The following is a 19,935-nucleotide window of genomic DNA, read 5'->3' as shown; positions in this document are numbered from 1 at the left end:
GGTGGTGGGTGGTAGCGAGTAGGTGATGGTGGCAGGTGAGTGGCAGCTGGCAGGTGGTGGTGGCGGGTAGGTAGCGGGTGGTGGTGGTGGTGGGTGGGTGGATGGGTGACGGTGGCAGGTGATGGGTGGTGGCGGTAGGTGGGTGGCGGATGGCGGGTGGTGGTGGGTAGTGGCAGGTGGATGGTAGGTGGTGATAGTGGGTGGGTGGGTGATGGTGACGGGTGGTGGATGGTAGCGAGTAGGTGGTGGTGGTGGTGGTGGTAGTGATGGCGGGTGGTGGTGGCAAGTGGGTGGCGGATGGCGGGTGGTGGTGGGTGGGTAGGTGACAGTGGTTGGTGGTAGGCGGTAGCGAGTGGGTGGTGGTGGGTGGTGGGGGTAGGTGGATGGTAGTGGTAGGTGGGTGGCGCGTGGGTGGTGGGTGGTAGTGGCAGGTGGGTGGTAGTGGCAGGTGGGTGGTGGGTAATGGTGGTGGTGGTGGTGGGTAATGGTGGTGGTGGTGGTGGGTGGTGGTGGTGGTGGCGGGTGAGTGGCAGGTGGCTGGTGGTGGTGGGTGGCAGGTGGTGGATGATGGTGGTGGGTGGCAGGTGGTGGATGATGGTGGTAGGTGGGTGGTGAGTGGTGGTGGCAAGTTGGTGGCGGGTGGTGGTGGTGGTGGTGGTGGCAGGCAGTAGATGGTAGTGGCGGGTGGTGGGTGGTGGCGAGTGGATGGCAGGTGGGTGGTGGTTGGTGGTGGTGGTGGTGGCAAGGGGTGGGTGGTGGTGGCGAGTAGGTGGCAGGTGGGTGGTGGCTGGTGAGTGGCTGGTGGTGGCGGGTGGTGGGTGGTGAGTGGTGGTGGCAGGTGGTGGTGGTGGTGGGTGGTGGGTGGTGGTGGCGGAAGACGGTGGTGAAAAATGGTGGCGGGTGGTGGCTAGTGTTGGGTGGTACAAAAAAAAAAAACTGAAAACTCAAAATGGAAACACATTTTTTGTGTTTTCATTTCTTGGCCAAATTTATAAACTGAGACCACTGACTTATAAATCAAAAATTTTACCAAACAAGTTTTTATTTGAGTTTTTAAAATTTTTATAAATATAAAAAGAAAACTGAAAACGTAAGTGTTACCAGACGGCACCTAAATAACTAAAAAATTTGAACATATTTAATATGCTTATAAAAAAAGCTTGATTATATCAAAAATATAAATAATAAAATTATTTCTTTATTTAATAACTTAAAGTTGTAGTTGAATTGATGGTGAAGATTTATTGACTTATCAAGGAAAGAATATCATTTTTCTCAAGGCAAGAAAATCTATAGGAAAAAGCAAAAGAGAAAAAGAAGCTAGTGTATATCCTTTGTCATCTTTAATCCATGGAAGCAAAGCATCAAACATTTGTGCCACATACATTTGTCATCTTTAGTACATGGAAGCAAAGCATCAAACATCTGTGCCACATACATCAATGATCAAACCAAGAAAAGAATTGCTTTCCATTTCTCAAATATAGAATGTTCAGGTCTCCATCCCATCTCCATCTCTATCTCCATTGTGATCCCTACAACAACCATTTCTCTTTCCCTCTCCATCTCTATCTCCATTGTGATCCTTGCAGCAACCATTTCTCTTTCCCTCGTATAATTGTTTACAAAAAAAAGGTACGCTTAAATTTCTAGTTCCTCATTTTGAATAGTGTTAAGACTGTATTTGGATTATAAATTTTGATAGGGATTTAATGTGAAACAAACATGAATGAAATATAAGTTAAATTTTTTTTTTCTATTTCTCTTTTTCTTTCCAAATTTCTATTCAAATTCCTAATTCAAACACTGTATAAATAAATGTAGTCCACTAATTGCCTATTCTATTTATAATGCAAAGCTAATTGAATGTCTGTCAACATAAGCTACTCAAATTGCATGATAATGGCCATAATATTTTGTATGCACACAGTTGTGTGTGTACTAATTTATGCATCACATACAACGCATTATTGTTATATGGGATCACCTTTCGATGTGTGTTTGTTATTGTTATTATTGTTTTATGGATTTTTATTATGATTTGTTATGGTGTTAGTTATAATTCGTTGTGATGATTATGATTTAAAAGTTTTTGGTTATACGTACCTTATGTAGTGTTTAGTTGTGACTCATTTTTTTCTTAATCATAACTAAAAAAGATCCAATTATGATATTTCTAATTATCAATCTTAGTAATAACATTACTTACATATAACACATGACCATTTTATAGAATGAGTAAAGGTGAGTTTGTATCTAGTTTTTCTATCTACGTCTAAATTAATTAATAGAGACTAAGTTAGGTGTAGATAGTTTTAATAGGTGGTGATCTGGTGTAATGACAAGCACCATCCTCGTTCTAGTGTTGTGGCATGAGTTCAATTTACAAAAATTCAGTATTTTTCCAAAAAGTAAAGGTAAGATTAATTTTTTAAGGGGAAATAACAATGTAAGGTAGGATACCCAATTTTTTTTTATAAAACATGGGGAGTGCAAGTGTGCGTTGCATCTCTTCATTTGTATGTAATTTTTTTTTTTTTATCTATTTCATTGACGTATTATTCTCCCTTGTTTTAATTATTTTATCGGTGAAAAAGAGAAACATTAATTATGAAAACTAGTGTACATAAAATACTGACATGAGCATCAATAAAACAAAGAGACTCTACAATGTATCAAAACAAAACTAATCAATTCCAATTAGATTTATGCTGAAAAACAAGCTCAATCATCTACTAACACTGCATCAAAGTTGGTGAGGTGCCAACCAAAACAAAAACCAATTTTTTCCCCCTCAAAATTTTGAATATATATATATATATATTTATATTTATGGGTGGATAAATTATAAATTAAAGACAAAAAATATACGCATTGCATACCCCAGGTAATACAATAAATCTAACACCCCCCCCCCCAAATAAGGGGGGAGCCAAACAAAATATAACAAACCCTGCAATAATCGGGGCACCAAAAGAAAATCACAAGTAAAGCCCAAAAATTGGCCACATATTGTTGCTATTGTTTTTGGCTATGAAAAAATTCTTGTCTAGTTGTGTTTTCATTTTCTGTTTTGAGAAATAAAGTACATTTTGTATTCGTTTTTGTTTCTAAAAATTGAAATAATTTTTAAAATTTGTGGAAAGAAAAAAGAAGTTTTATTTGTTTTGAAAAAAATTGTTGGCCTCCTCCCTTCCTACAACGCCCAGCATTCAATAACTCATTAAATATGTTTTCTTATTATTATTTTTTTATTTTAAAAATATGTATCACACATTATTTTTTATTATTTTTTTCAGAACAATTTTTTTTTTTAAAATTTATTTTCTGTATTGACAATGATACCAACACTACCTTAACCAATGAATTTTTGTTCTTTCAGTTTTTTATTTTTTTAATAGAAAACAAAAACATTGCACGCAACAAAGCAAGCTTGAAACTTGAAAGAAATCATTAGATAGTGTTAGGGGTATAAATTGGCCCGTGTGCGTCGGTTTTGTGTCGTGTTATATCAAGGTCATATTTAAAATACTCCAACACTAACACGATCTATTTAATTAAACGTGTCAGTTATCTTAATGCTGACCTGACTTACTTATAATCGTGTTAATCTTAAACTGACACGTTTAATACGATTAGTAAAAGTTCATATTTCAGATTAATTATAAGCAAATTGAACCGTCTATTTAAAAAATTAATAATAATAATTCGTTTCAGATCACATGCATCAGAATAATTTGTTTAAACATTGACACACAATGATAATATATATGCATGCCAATATCTATGAAAATAATTAAAAATATTCATCACTAGTCCATTACATATCCAATCTAAATTATTGTCACTCATTAATATTTAAATATCCAATATAATTTTAAAAGCAAAATAAGTTTTCATCCAATACCAAACTAATAACTATAACACAAAAAAATTAATAAATTAACTAAATCAAACAACGTGAATAAAAATTGTAACACAAAAAAATATTAATAAACTAACAAAATATATTATAATTGTCAATTATGTTAATTCACCATTGCAACTTGTAACTTGTATACTAAGAAGAATGAAAAAAAAAAAAATTATGGCTTTTCCTTGATTGAAGAGTTCTTCTAGATTTTGAGAGAGGGAAACAATTTATCAAATCACAACCGACAGTCGATTTATCATTAATTTAGAGTTACATTTTATTAGGTATATATATATATATAGAGAGATTTAAATTTTAATTTAATGGATGAGAATGAATTACTTATATAAGATCTTATGGTTACTAAATTTATGTTGTGTTCGGGTTACATGCGAGTCAATAGTGGATTTGTGTTAATGTGTCGACACGAATTTTTACGCAGGTCAGACGTGTCCATTTCGAGTTTCACTTGTTCAACCCAATTACAACTCATTTAATATTCGTATTTTCGGGTCATGTCATCATATTCGGATTCAAGTCAAAAAATGATTAATCCTAACTTTCTAATTACATATACGATTCGAGTTATGTTAACGATTTATGTACCAAATTTCCACCCCTAGACAGTGCCAATAAAAAGAGTGGTGATAATGCCATAAATCATTTTTATCCTACCACAATATTTTAATACAAACTGACATTTATTTCTCAGTCAAACCAAATAATCTCTCCCATTTCTTTCTCACACTCTCTTTTTGGAGTATGAATCCTTATGAAGCGCGGATATTTCAAAAAGGGTCACGTATTTGTATTGAATATCAATACTCTTTGGATATTCGCGGATATGTATTAGATATTTATTCAAAGTATTAGATACTTTTTAATTAATTTTTCATTATTTGGTGTATCGAATACTTAATTTTGAAGTATCGAATATTTTAAGTTACGTATTACTTCTTTTACGAAATTAGAAGTGTCATTTATCGCATACCAATAAAATATAATATAATTGTAAGGATAAATAGAAGAATATTTTCTAATATTTTGTTTAGTTCTTTGATAAAAAAAAACATAGTGAATTTATAATATCTAATTTTTAAAGGTTAATATTTTACATTATAAATTATAATATAGTTTATCAACATTCTTTAACTTATGTGTAACTTGCTTTGCTACTACTAATTTAAAAAATATATTTTTTTACAAACATATCCTAACCGTTAAGGGGTGGGTGCGGGTCGCTTGCGGCCATGGAACCTCCAATCCGTCATCCGTCCGCCAGGTTGGCGGATTGGAGAAAATCAATCCGCATCCGTACGCCAATCCGGCGGATGTGGATTGAGCGGATTGGCGGTTTGGCGGATAGATGCGAATCGGTTTGACGGTTTGAAATTTTATAACTTTTCAACATAGTTCAACTTGTACACTTCCTCAAAAAAAAAAAAAAAATATTACAGTCAATGACTTAAAAAAGTATTACAATTACTGCATGCTCATTCAAAGAAAGAAACTTTGAAACTTTAGAATATCAAAATCACTGCATGTCTCATCCACATATTACAATCACAACATGCCTTATCCACATAAAGTATTACAATATGTGGTTCTTAAAATATAAAAATAATTCAAACCACCAAAACCATGAACATAGCAGTAGTAGAGATTGTATGTCTCTGTATTGTTACATTTATATATGTTTTTGAAAACAAAAACTAACCAGCATATATCATATTTTCTATTTATTACTTTTAGAGTTAGATTTAAAAACCAAAAAATATAAATAAATAACGCATTTATTTTTTTCAATTCAAAAAATATATTCAAGTTGAAAACTTTTTTTCAACAGAATATTTAAACTCTTTTTCAATTGAAAACACAAACAATATATTTAAATAAATTGAAAACACAAAATCTTATAAATTATTAAGGGTGCTCGCGGTTTGGCGGTTCGGTTACGGCCAAAGGGACCTCAAAACCGCCATCCGTCCGCCAAATTGGCAGATTAGAGAAAATCAATCTGTAACCGTCCGCTCATCATCACGCATCCGTCCAAAATGTGACAGATCAGTTCGATTCGATCAATTTTAACGAATCGATATATCCGTTATTCACCCCTACTAATCGTACCTATATTCTATTTTTTTTTAAAATTTAATATATTGTCATATCGGTATCTATGCTTTATAAATAGATCCTCTCCAACAATTGATCCCTCAGTTCCCTACACTTTACATAAGATGAAGACATGTGAACTAATAGAAACGGTATCGTTTTTGGAAAAACCGCACCGTTTTGTCTTACGGTGGGGAAAAATAACGGAGAGCAATTTATTTATTTTTACTTGGGTCAACAACGTGAATAAAAAACATAAAAAAACAAAGCTCCAAATACAATGAAAAAAACATAGCACCAAATGCAATAAAATGTTTTTATAATGCAATTGAATAAACAAACATTACTCTCATATAGGAATCAAAAACACAAATAGAATCTAGAGAGAGAAAACTCCCTCCGTTGTTACCCATGGAGTTTTCTTTAATAGTTCCTCATCAGATTCTCTGTCTGGTTTGGTAAGAGAGTTACTTAGTGGCTGATCTGATTTTCAGGCCAGCTCTATTTGTTTATGTTGTGTTTTGATTTGTTTTTTTAACGCAAGTCGTGTTTATTTCGGTTTCATGGAGGTCCGACGTGTCTGTCTCACTCCGGCTATTCTTATGGCTGGTTTGGGGTGCTGCCCAAAGCTTGGTGTTAAGCTCAGGTGACCTGTGGGTGTCTTCCTCAGTACCCATCTATTATTTTTTGGATGGTAGAGGGTATTTGGAGATTAAAATGATATATGGACAATTTTGGTTTTATTATTGTTTTGTTGGGGATCCGATTGTTACGGGATTGTTTTAATTAGTTATTTTTTTTATTATTAGTTCTCCCCTGGGGGGGGGGGGGGGGAGTTTGTGATTCATTGTATTAGTTGGAGTATGTCCTTTGTAAATGTATAAATTTGTCTTTAATTTATGGCTTACCCACCGAAAAAAAAAAAAACACACAAATAGAGGCACCGTAATTTTTTTTAAGCAAATAAACACAAGCCCTTTAAGAAAATCAATTGTATAAAATAAATTAAATAATCCAAGTTAACGTTGTGAATAACTCAAGAATTCAATATGATGTTTATAATCATAAAAGTTAAATTTTTACAAATTAGCAATATTAATGAAAGTTTTTCATCAAATCCAATATAGTGAAATTTGGGGTGGGGGGGGGGGGGCGGTGGGGTTGCGGGTGCAACTCCTTTGATCTACTAACAATTTGACAAATCCAAAACTGATTCATAGCATTTGATTATAGAATTTCTGAAACTTATGGGCAAGTAAGGGAATTGCAAAAAGACCAGTGGACGCAAGATATTTGAGCCTAACTCAAATATTTTCATTTTTGGTAATTTATTTTATTTTGACTTGATTAGCAAGTAATTATCTTAAGATTTGATTTTCCTTTTTTATTTTAGATTTTCTCTAGCATATATTGACATGTACGCTTTAGGACAAGTCAATCGATTTTGGAGAATCAATAATATAGTAAGGGATAAACTCATTTCTTTATCAAATTCATAATTATTTTTTGTGTTCGAGTATTCATTCTATTACCATTCCCTGCATCAAAAACAGTAAAATCTAGGTGTAAAAAATCCATGGTAGTACACAATCTCAATAATAAAAAATATAAAAAAAAAAAAAAAAAAAAATTACCCATGCTTATGACACTTCTAAATTGATCATTACTAGTAAAACTAATTATCAGTATCCACTTAATACCTAAATACACTCAACGGTGGAGCAAGCACACATTAGACATAAAATAATTATTTGTAGCACATCCAAACTCTCCGATGAAGCTGCCCAGTGAACCTTCGAAAGATTAATAACCAAAGCACTAACATAACTTATCTCATACTGTTAACACTCGTAATACATTCAAGCCCACCGTATTAATAGGCCATTACAAAGCACCAACACATTTATAGGCTTACAAAGCACCAACAACTCACACTTGCTGGTGGACCTAACATAATCATAGGCCTTAATCTGACATTGGTTAATAACTAAAGTAGCAAAAAAGCAATTTTATCATTTACAATTTTGTGTAATTTACCCTATATTAGAGTACATATATATAATTTATTTATTTTTCTACTCTTTTAAATAAAAAAATGCTCTTAAAATGAAAAATGCACATGAATGGTTGGTATAGTTTTTTATTTTTTAAAAATTAGTGAAAAATCCTACCGCATGTGCACTTATTTCCAATTAGATCCCATCACTTTTTTGTCAACCCACAAGGTCCCATTCTATACATTGTTTGAAGGTTTAAGTCATTTTTTTTTCCAAATTTTTGACAATTTCTTTTTCTTTTTCTTTTTTTGGTACATTTTTACACTTATTCGTGACAACTACTTTATTTTTTATGTTTCAAACTTCAAAATTACATTACTTTCGTTGTATATATTTGTTTTAGATAAAATTTGTATTTTTGAGACTTACTTGATGAGATCTATCAAATAAAATTTTGAATATGAAAATATTTAAAATGAGAGAGAGAGAGAGAGAGAGAGAGAGAGAGAGAGTTTGGGTCCGATGCTGTGAAAGTTCATGCTTTTTGAAATTTTACACTTTCGAAGTTGTTTCAAAAAGTGAAAATTCACACAATAGAGATTCATGAAATCATGTCAAAGAGAGTTAAATTTTACACTTTGTTTAATCCAAAATGAACAGTTTCAAAAGTGTAAATCCTCAATTTCATAGTTCTAAATTGAAAACTTTGAAAACCTAAAATTTAACAGTTTCAAAACTATTTTTAAAAGACCGAAAGTTCATAGTTTTTGAACTCAAAAGGTGTATATTTATCATTTTTATGTATAATTTCAAATATCTCTATTGAAATATGGAATTATGTAACAAGAATAAAAGTGAAAGTTCATAATTTTCTAGTTTGAAAGTATGAAGTTTCACAATTTGAAATTTCAATTTTTGATAACTGTTTTAAAGGTGTGAATTTATAGTTTCTTCTAAATCATCTCTGATTATTTCTAATTTCTTAAAAATTTCTATGTTGTTTTTTCATTTCATACTAACTGTAATACCAAATTAACAAGGGCCATGTTATGGTACACATCCTCAAAAAGGTGACAATTATAAAGATTAAACCATAAATGCATGAAAATCCTAAATATATTTAGGATCTTGCTAACAAATACCCTTATGGAATAAGAAAAAAGATTTTTTTAAAATTGAGCTTAACACAAAACAAATTTCGTAACACTTTTCATTGATTTCATAACATTTTTTTTTTAATTTTTTCATCTTTTTTAAAGTACTTCTTAACTCAAATTTGATACTAAACAAGAACGCTTTATTTGCATTTAGCTATTCATTGTTGTTAGGCTTGATGATTATTAGCTTTCTAGTTATAGCTGGTTTATTTGATGTAATATTTTTTATATTTATAATTACTCTCATATCGATTGAAAAAAAAGGGGTTAAATTAGTTAGCAAGAATAGAAAACTACAAATCATTTAGCTGGTGCAAGACACTTTAATTTTCAATGACATCGAAAGAACAGAATCAATTGCTCTATCCTGCCTATCTTTTATTAGGGTTAAATTAGTGACTTGGGATCCTCTTCCCAACACTCTGTACCAATTTTATATCCCGGTATTCTTGAACCACCACGTGCTCATTAAAAAAACTATCATTCTTGTACCGCCACATGTCCATAACTCACTTAAAACAAACTCAATCTCCTTACGTCATGAGTCATCACTTATTCTTCTATCCTCCTCTACCCTTGACTGTAACCACTGTGGACCACCATAAACAATAATGCTAATATGATTTTAAGAGTGTAGACATTATTCCATTTTTTACCAGTCTTAAGGTGGGTGCCTTCCAAAGCCTCTCGATGATGAAACAAAGATGAATGCTTTTGATCCACTTGGAACAACTTTTGGATAGAGAGAGACTCCCGACCCTAAACCTGTTTTAGCCAAAATGTTTTCAAACCTTTAAAAATGATTTTCGAAATTGTTTTCAAGACTCTTTTCAAAAAATGAAAAACATGTTTATTCTAGAAAACAAGTGAGGACAAAGTTGAAATGAATGAAAGAATGAAGAATACTCTCGAAATAGCTGAGTCATAGGTTTTTGTCCTAGCCATAGCTTTTTTGTTCCCTGCACCCGTAGGAATTATATGTGGCCGCAAAAGTCATGCATGACAGAATAGTTTCTAGAAGATTGTCCCTCAAACATCTTAGAAGATTCTATTCGCATATACTCCGGTTATCCATGGGAAATGGCATATTCCAGAGGATCCCTTGGCCTATATATGCACACATTTGTGTGAGAAAAAGGGTCTTTCCTCTCTCTCTCTCTCTCTCTCTCTCTCTCACACACACACACACAGACACACACACACAACTCAATTTATGCCAAAATATATACTCAACTCCCATCTCTTTTCATCCATAGCTAAACTTGGAGGACTTTTAGCACCACTGGAGACTTGAGGAAAGCTTGAGAAGACTCATCTACTATTTGGACTTGATTCTTAGTTGCTTAGAGCTTTGGTAAAGAGGTAAATCTATATCTTTGATCATTTTCTTTCGTTTTCTTTTATTTTCTCTTCTCTCAAACACTCTCTATCTCTTGTGATCTTTGGAGTATATAGCTTGTTAAACTTGAATAGATTGGGGATACTTGCCTATTCCCCCATATATTGCTTGAGTTGCATTATATTCATTTTCTTAGAACTTTCTTTCCTTTCCTCAGTAACCAAACACTTTATATTGTTGCATTTGTTTTCCTTTTAGTTGTATCTTTGGCTTGTATAGTTAGGATTCTAGCCAAATCCTATTTATAATGGTTTTAACTCCATTATCTTCACTTTTTTACCACTTTCTTGCATTTTTTGGAAGCCAAACATGTTCTTTCCATTTGAAAATGGATGAGTCTACTCTTTCAACCTATCATTACATGGATTTGAGCATCTCATGCTCATTTCCATTAGTAGATAGTGAGACTTCTTCCATTCTCTTTCCTTTAGCTTTCATTTTTTTGATTAGTAGCTTAGTTTTTTTGGAAGATACTTGAACCTACTCTCTCAAAACCATCATTCTATGGATTTGGGTATTTCATACTCATTTTCACGTGTAGAGAGTAGATTCAGTCCATTTATACTTTCTAACTTACATTATCTTGCTTATTAAGTTTTCTCAGATTATGGGTTAAATCTATTTCCCTCATGTTTCCTTTCATGGATTGAGGCCTTTGCTTTTCCAAATGCCCTTTTCCATGTTCTTTTGGAATAAATTTGTAACGTCCCCAAAAAGACCCAACATGCATAATACATCAACCCACTTCCAACTAAAATAATAACCATGGCTCAAGAGATGTCGGAAAGATACATTCACCATGTTCCCTTACATAGTTCCAAAAATTATACAAAAGTAATCTCACATGCGATTATACATTCATTGGCAAACTAGTACATGAATCTATAGCATGTAAAATCATTCAATAAAAAACAAATAGGCCCTCAAGGGCTTACAAGTTCCAAGGCAATAGCCCGATTACACAAAAATGATCTTTCAGACCCATACACATTAGCTCTTGGCTTTACAAAAAATTTATAACAAAAATAAAAGAGTAATCTACTCTTCACAATCATATACATGCCATCAATTCGGTGGGATCACATCTTTACCTGTACCAAAATCCCATAGGGGTGAGCATAAAGCCTAGTAAACAATTCTTACAAAGTATATACAGTTATGCGAAATTTCTTAACAACATATGCAAATGTGATGCCATGCCATGTCATTAATGAAAGGACTTCATTTTTAATGCACAACTTTGAAAATCCCCGTGTTACCAATAATCTTATGCAATCTCATCAATTTCAAAACTTCAAATTCTTTTAATCAATAGGGGCGGTAAATACGACACTGGTAATCCCTAGACTGGTGTCTGCAAGTAAACTCTACAAGTACTACCAAATTGTCATTTTTACCGGTATTAACCGGAAGGCTTGACACCTATTTGCGCGGTTTTCTGGTCTTTCACCATGGACACTCAGGCCAACTTATCAAGTTCAACTACATCCCCTATCCGAACTTACCATGTATTTACCCCATACACATTTCCATAGTTCTTATTACAGTACCTTCCTCTTTCATGAAATAAATATTTTCAATCTAAATTCACAATGCATAATAAAAACAAGTGAATGAATATGCCATACAATGAATTTCCATACCTCATAACATTCCTCCATTGGCAAATATCTCTACAATAATGTCAACATTCACATTTCTCAAGTTTTAACACTTTAGTCTTTCAAAATTATATGTAACACTTTCCGATATTAATCTCCAATGTTCACAATTCCCACAATCTATGGTGCACAACAGTTAACCACACCACAACCACACATGCTCAAGTGTTTAGTAATAATGTTAATACAACATCTCTTTTCTCATTTATCATGTAGATGATTATTTTGCTAAACATAAGATGAAGTTTACTCTCCCTCATTTTCCTGACACGAGAAAATAAAGAGTTTCATAGTCACATTTCTATCTTTTTCAAAAATCCCCAATTTCTAGGGTTTTTTCATCATAAAACCAAACATTTCCATTTTTCTTGATGAATTCCTATCCAAAACATTTTTCTTAAGTTAAATAGATGAAACCCTCAAGGATTGACCTAGAAACTTTTGAAAGTATAAAACCCTCTTTTGGAAAATCTCTACACCCTTGAGTCATAACCCAACTATCAAACAAATTCATGAGAAACACAAAATCAACCTTTAATCTTGCAAAACATGTATATATAACTCAAGAATGTCCCTACCTCAAGGTTTGATGAAGAAATAGAATGAAACCCTAGCTTTGATGGGAGACTCTTCAACCTCTACCACACCAAAAGAAGCTCTAGCTTGACCTTTAATGCTAGAAAAGGATGGTAATGATAATCTAAACCCCAATAGGTTGCAAGAATCAAGGAGTTTAAGTAGTTGCGGAGGTTTTCTAGAGAGAATGAGGAGAAAAATAGGGTTTAGAGTGAAAGAGAAATGTCTAAAATGAGAGATACATTTGGACAAAAAGAGGGAAAAAAAACAGAGTTTCGGACTGCCCAGGCTGCCGCACGTGTGGCGCCCTTCCCCGTATGTGCGGAGCTCCTCTTCCCGCACGTGCGGCCTTCATCCCTGCACGTGCGGTGGCCCTCTCCTGCACCTTCTTCCACACGTGCCTTTTAGGCAGTGTGGGGCCTCCCATCTCCCCTGAATTTCGCACGTGCGGCCTAGCCTCCGGCACGTGCAGCCCCTCTCCCGCACGTGAGGCCCAAGACCCCCGCAGGTGCGGCTAGCCAACCAGCTCAGAAAAGTTTTTGGTTCAACTCTCGGGCACTCCGGACCTGACCTCACGCTCTCCGGAACCAGTAAAATTTAAACACTGAGCGAAAACAAGGACAACAACTTAATTTTGAGAATTATTTCCAGACGTTTCAAACCCAATGAGACCAAAAGAGACGAAGTGAAGAGGAAAGAAAAGAAGGAAAATAAAGACCCGGTCGTCACAAAATTCACCTCATTATCTATCTTTCCCTTTTTTCTTTTTGCTTTCCTTTAAGTAGAGTAGCATTTGTTTCTTGTTCTTAGTTTTGCTCTTGGTGAAATAATGGAATCTATCTCCACAAAACCACTATTCATGGATTTAGACTTTTACATGTTTATTTTCATGTGTTGGAGGTAGATTCCAATCACTTCCCTCTCGTTTATTTTCTTTCCCTTTATTTTTTGTTTTGTTATTATCCTCTTTGATAATGGCTGAGATCTACTTGCCTCAACTCCATGTTTCATGACTTTGAGCCTTTATCTCCCTTCTTAGGTGAGATCTTGGCTTATTTTCATATATAAAGGGGTAGATCTTAGTCATTATATATTTCTTCACCATTTTGATTCGTTCTCTTATCTCATGTCCATCTTTCATGATCATAGCTTCGTTCGTACTTTTTAAGCCCGGTACATCGTGTTTTATTATTGTTGCTATCTCGTTATGTCGATTATATGTATTGAGATGGTTTCCATGTATGAGACGATTCACATGAAATTTTAGTGGCAAACGGGTTCATAGGATTCATTTTATGAGTTATTGCATTTATAGACTTTTGCGTCTAAGATTATGCATATTTTTTTGTCTCTCTAATCCCTTTCATACTTGGCTTGATGCTAAGGAGTACTAGGTAAGTTTCTTCCCTTTTATTTACATATTGCTTTTGTATTCTTTCTTATTTTGTCTAGCATGCTACCATAAGACTATGTACTTACTTAATATATATTTCGATTTTCGCTCATTGTTTGGAGGGCATTTTGCCTAAATTGAAAATGCCTCTATCTTTTGTGAGGGTTTTTCATTTTATTTTATTTTATTTTATTTTATTTTATTTTTTTTAGAAAAATCCTCATAATAAGACTATTTTCATTTTTGAGAGAGTAAAATCTTTTCAAAATAGGTGATTCAATCTATACATGTTTACTTCACATAATAAAGATAACATTAATAATTGGAGTATGAACATATTTTGGAAATGATTCTCATATCAAGAATTAGTATAGGTCGATCTTTGATCAGGTAAGTAGAGGGTGGTCAATTCACGACCTTTCTTTCTTATACCTAAACTCTCGAACCAAATTTTCCAATTGCGACAGGCAATGACCTATATTAGTGTCACGCCCCGAAAATAAACTAACATGAACTAACCACATCAATCCTCATTCACAAAATAAAAGACAATAAGCCTTCCATCCTTATATGATAAATAATCAAGTTTATACAAAAGTTTCACATGCAAATTATACATTCATAGGTAAGAAAACGCATGAATTTATAGCATGTGAAGCATGTCATCTCAAAACAAATAAAATGCCCTTATGGGCTTACATCTTCCAAGGCAATAGCCTGGTTACACAAAATGGTCTCTCAGACCCATACACGTTTAGCCCTTGGCTTACAAAAAGATTTACAACAAAATAAAGAGCAATCTACTCTTCACAAAACATATCCTCCCCATCAACTCGGCGAGATCACCACATCTTTACCTACATCAAAATCCCATAGGGGTGAGCACAAAGCCCAGTAGAGAATTCTCACAAAATATATACAGTTATGCAAAACTCATCAACATCATATGCAAATATGATGCCATGCCATTATAAAGAAGTACTTCATTTTAAATGCACAACTTGAAAATCACCATGTTTTCAATAATCTTATGCAATCTCATCAATTTCAAAACTTCCTATTCTTTTAATCAACAGGGACGGTAAATACGACTCAGGTAATCCCTAGGTTGGTGTCTGCAAGTAGGCTCAACAAGCACTACCAATAGCCCCACTTTACCGGTTGCTAACTGGAAGGGAAGTGGTATCTCCTCCGCGCGTGTTTTCGGTCTTTCACCCCAGACACTCAGGCCAACTTATCATTTCATCTACATCTCCTAACCGGACTTACCAAACGTATTTACCCCATACACATTTCCGTTGTTCTTATTACAAAACCTTTTTCATTCATGAAATAAATATCTTCAATCGAAATTTATAATGCATGATATTAAATTAAGTAAGTATGCAATACAATGATTTCACCATGCCTCATAGCATTTCCTATTTTAAATATCTATACTACAACACCAATTTATTAAGTTTCTCATTTCCTTCTTTTTAATGTTATTTCACAAAATAACCACATACCATCAATTCTTAGCAACATCAATCTCTCACCCTACATAATTCATAACAAATTAGCCTCTTCAAGACTACATGTAATGTTCTCAACGTTAATCTCCGAGATTTTACAATTTTCACATTTCATGGTACATAACCATTTGCCATTTCCCAACTATGCATGTTCAAGTGTTTGACTAATATGTTACAATACTATTTCATTTCTCATACATCAAATAGATTTGCAATTTTGCTAAACATGTAATGAAATGTACTCTCATTCATCCTCTTGACACAAGACAATAAGGAATTTCATAGGCATTTTTATTTTTTTCCAAAATCCCCAAATTTTAGGGTTTTTCATCAAAGACAAAAGTTTTCCCATTTCCTTGGCAAAAATCCCACCAAAATCATCTTCCTAGAGTTTTATAAAAGAATATCCTCACGGATTAAAAAGGGGTTGAGATAAAAACTCATTTCTTTAAAACCTTCTCTACATTTAGAGCAATAATCAAAATCAACACCATAACTTCAAGAAAGCTTTAAAATCAACATCACTTTAGCAAAACATGTATATATAACTCAAGAAATCCCTACCTCAATGTTTGATGATGAAAGAGATGGAAACCCTACCTTTGATAGAAGATCCTTCAATCTTTCACTACACCAAGAGGAGCTCTAGCTTAGATCTTCAAGATTAGAGAGAGAGGATGATAATCTAGCCTCAAAGATGGCAAGAATCAAAGTGTTTTAGTGTTTTGGTGAGGGTTTCTAGAGAGAAGGAAGAGAGAAATGAGGTTTAGAGTGAGAGGAAAGTGCCCATAATGTGTTACAAGTTCGGCCAAAGAGCAAAAAAAACCAGAGTTTCGGATGCCCAGAGTGCCGCACGTGCGGAGTCCCTCCCCGCACGTGCAGAGCGCCCCTTCCCGCACGTGCGGCCCTCATCCTCGCACGTGTGGTGGTCCTCCCGCACCATTCTCCGCTCGTGCCTTTTAAGCAGTAGGCACACTTCTAAAAATCTCCCCTCTCCGCACGTGCAACCTCATCCCCCGTACATGCGGCCCTGACCCAGCAACCCAGAATTTCAGGCTTCACTCCTCGGGCACTCTAGACTTGACCCTACACTCCCCGGGACAAGTGAAATTTAACACCGAGCGAAAACAAGAACAAGGACTTTATTTGAGAATAACTTCCGAATGTTTCAAACCCAACGAGAGCGAAAAGAGGACGGAGTGAAGAAGAAAGAAAATAAAGAAAACAAGGACCCGATCGTCACAATTAATAGGAGTTAGAGTTTTTTAGTTTTTCCAAGATTAGGTGGTGACTCTAGGTCTAATGATACAGTCTTTATTTGGCATTTTGATACATTAGCAGATTTTCTGTGAGAGCAAGATGAGAGGGCGAACTATCGGGTGTGCTGGATACCCTTTCAGAGATCCCACAAAGAGCCTTCTCAGTTTCCACTCCTTTTTATTTCCTTTACCCTGAAGGCATCAACTACTATGTTTCATGAAAATTACCAACACCTCCCTCGAGGTTTGACTAAAATACGGATTCCCCCATGAGATTTGGGAAATTACAAATTGCCCTATGAGGTTTATATTTACATAACAAATAAGGGGGCAATTTGTTACGCAAATATAAACCTTAGGGGGCAATTTGTTATGCAAATATAAACCTCAGAGGCCGAGATGTAATTTCTCAAACCTCATGGGGGAATCCATATTTTAATCAAACCTCGAGGGGGTATTGGTAATTTGGCCTGTGACTTTTGAGTTTAAACCAAATGGTGTAAGTATTAGATTTAAACCAAAAGATATGACTTTTGGATCCAAAGGATGTGACTTTTGGATTCAATAGACACAAACCCATGCCTATATAAACGCGAAAAGGGTTGGCATTTGTAAGACAGAACTTCCATGGATTTTCTCTATAGAATTCATGTTGTTTATTTTTTTTACTTGGTGGATTAGAAAATCAAAAGGTATTCAGGAACTAATTTTGTACATGCATAACACAGTCAGTCTTTAAACTGGGCTTCATTGTATCCTAGAGGCAGATTCACGAATAACCAGGTGCACACCAGATTTGACCAAATTGATGGGGGTGAATATTTTCTGTATTATCTTATTTCATCACATTTACCAAATTTGCACCAACAAGCAAATTTTAAGTTCTCAAGCTACTTCTCTTAACCTCAAGTATCACAAAGATGCTTAGAGAAAATAAAAATAAATAAATAACATAGAGTACCACAGATAATTAATTACAAAATACTGGCTACCTTTTTCTTAAGTACTCTAGTGGTAAGAATTATAATAAAATTACAAAATCATTGACAATTTTACATTTTTGACCCCGATTTATTTTTAGTTTCTCTTCACTTGTTCCTTCATTCTTCCATTTTCTCTCCATTCCTTTTCTCTACTGTCGATTACCCTTCCTCTTCCACCCTTCTTACTATCCATCCCTCCCTCATTCTCCCCTGTTACGCCCACGCCTTCCCTACTCTTAACTGCCCACCCTCAATCCGTTTCGCCAATTCCTCCACTGACCCTAGCACCTTCATTGCCACTACTACCTCAACAAGCTTTCCTGCACCCTCTCTAGTTGTTGGCCATCCCTATTTCACACCCTTCTAAGATACCGACCTCCCTACTTCTACCCTCCCCTAATCCCCTTTGCTACACTCAACCCTTTTTTACTTGCTTCCACCACCAAATCCATCACCCCTACAACTCCGTCGCACTTTCACCATTGAGATCTCTGTAACGCCCCAAATTTCTAACCCAAATGATAATACAACAATCATGGCTCTTTCAAGGAAAACCGAATATAAATCTCCAAACTTACATTACATGATACAATAGTTTTTCATGCAACAATACATTAATCTAACAACAAGTAAATAAACAAATAAATACCCCCAAGGGTTTACAAGTTTCCAAGGCTTGAGCCTAGTTACACAAAACGGTTATCCAAACTCACACACATACAGCCCTTGGCTTACACATAGAGTCACAGCAGAATGAGAGTCTCGTACGCTCAACACACATTTCCTCACCTTTAGTTATGCGGCATCACTACATCTTTTCCTGCACAAAAATCCCGTAGGGTGAGCATAAAGCCCAGTAGGAAATCCTTAACAAAGTATATACATTTTATACAAGTCTCAAGAGATGAAATGCATATGCCATGCTATGCCTTTTTTCTGAAAGAAAATCACATCTTCATCTTTTGAAAACCTTCATGCTCAATGATGTCATGCCATTTCAATTATTCAAAACTTAACAATTCATTTCAAGGGCGATAAATACGACTCTGGTAATCCCTAGGCTGGTGTCTGCAAATAGACTATACGAGTACTACCAAATTGTCATTTTTACCGGTATTAATTGGAAGGCTCGACACCTACCCGTGCGGGTTTTCGGTCTTTCACCCCGGACCCTCAGGCAAACTTATTCAATATCATCTACACCACCTATCAAGACTTACCAACATATTTACCCCAAAACCATTTCATGAAAACTTATTTCTCAACATTCTTTTCTCAATGCAAGGTTTCAAATCAACCTTCAAAGTTTAATGTAATAAAATGAAATGATATGCCAATTTCACAAGATGAACATAAATACTTTTATTCCAATTCATCATCCAAGGAATAACACAATTTCCTCTTCTCAAGTATTTTCAACAATTTAGTCATTTCAAGACTATATCAACATTTTGAACAACCATTTCCAAAATGAACAACAATTCTCACAATTCACAAAATTAATCATTTATACAAATATAAATAAGAAATTGTCGAAACATCATTTATTTTGGCACACAAAATAAATATAACAATATTATCCATGGATTTTCAATCTTTTTTAAAATCCCCAATTTCTAGGTTTTCTCACCAAAACTACACAGCTCAAATCTTTTGAAAGAAAACTTTCAAAAATCATCTTTTCGAAAATCAACGAAGATCAAAACCCATAAGATCATTTTAAAAGATCAAGAGACAAACCCACTTTCAAAATCGCTCAACTTCTTGAATCAACAATCAATTTTCCAAAACAAATCAAAGGATGATTTCGAAAATCATCTAGATCTTGCAAAAATATATATATAACTCAAAGAAAATCCCTACCTGAAGTATTGAAGAAGAATAGAGATGAAACCCCAAAATTTACAGTGTCGAAACTTGATCTCCACAGCACAACACGAAGCCCTCGAGGTGATGACCAACTTTGGTGAA

The 19,935-nt window shown here is 34.6% G+C and overlaps 1 protein-coding gene across 2 annotated transcripts in view; it reads left to right on the top strand.

Annotated features, from left to right (window-relative positions):
• Positions 1-1,435: 1,435 nt before the first annotated feature.
• Positions 1,436-19,935, top strand: part of LOC145798640 (disease resistance protein At4g27190-like) — a 58,745-nt gene continuing 40,245 nt past the window's right edge. For both annotated transcript variants that reach the window (XR_014339914.1, XM_082887011.1), the window contains exons 1-2: positions 1,436-1,635; positions 10,436-10,541. The gene's annotated coding sequence lies outside the window, so the exon portion shown is untranslated. The remainder of the gene's footprint in view (positions 1,636-10,435; positions 10,542-19,935) is intronic.

The sequence above is a fragment of the Camellia sinensis genome, chromosome 9, assembly GCF_055761805.1.
Source record: "Camellia sinensis isolate YWXY chromosome 9, ASM5576180v1, whole genome shotgun sequence".
Taxonomy (NCBI): Eukaryota; Viridiplantae; Streptophyta; class Magnoliopsida; order Ericales; family Theaceae; genus Camellia; species Camellia sinensis.
This window is presented reverse-complemented; position numbering and strand designations above follow the sequence as displayed.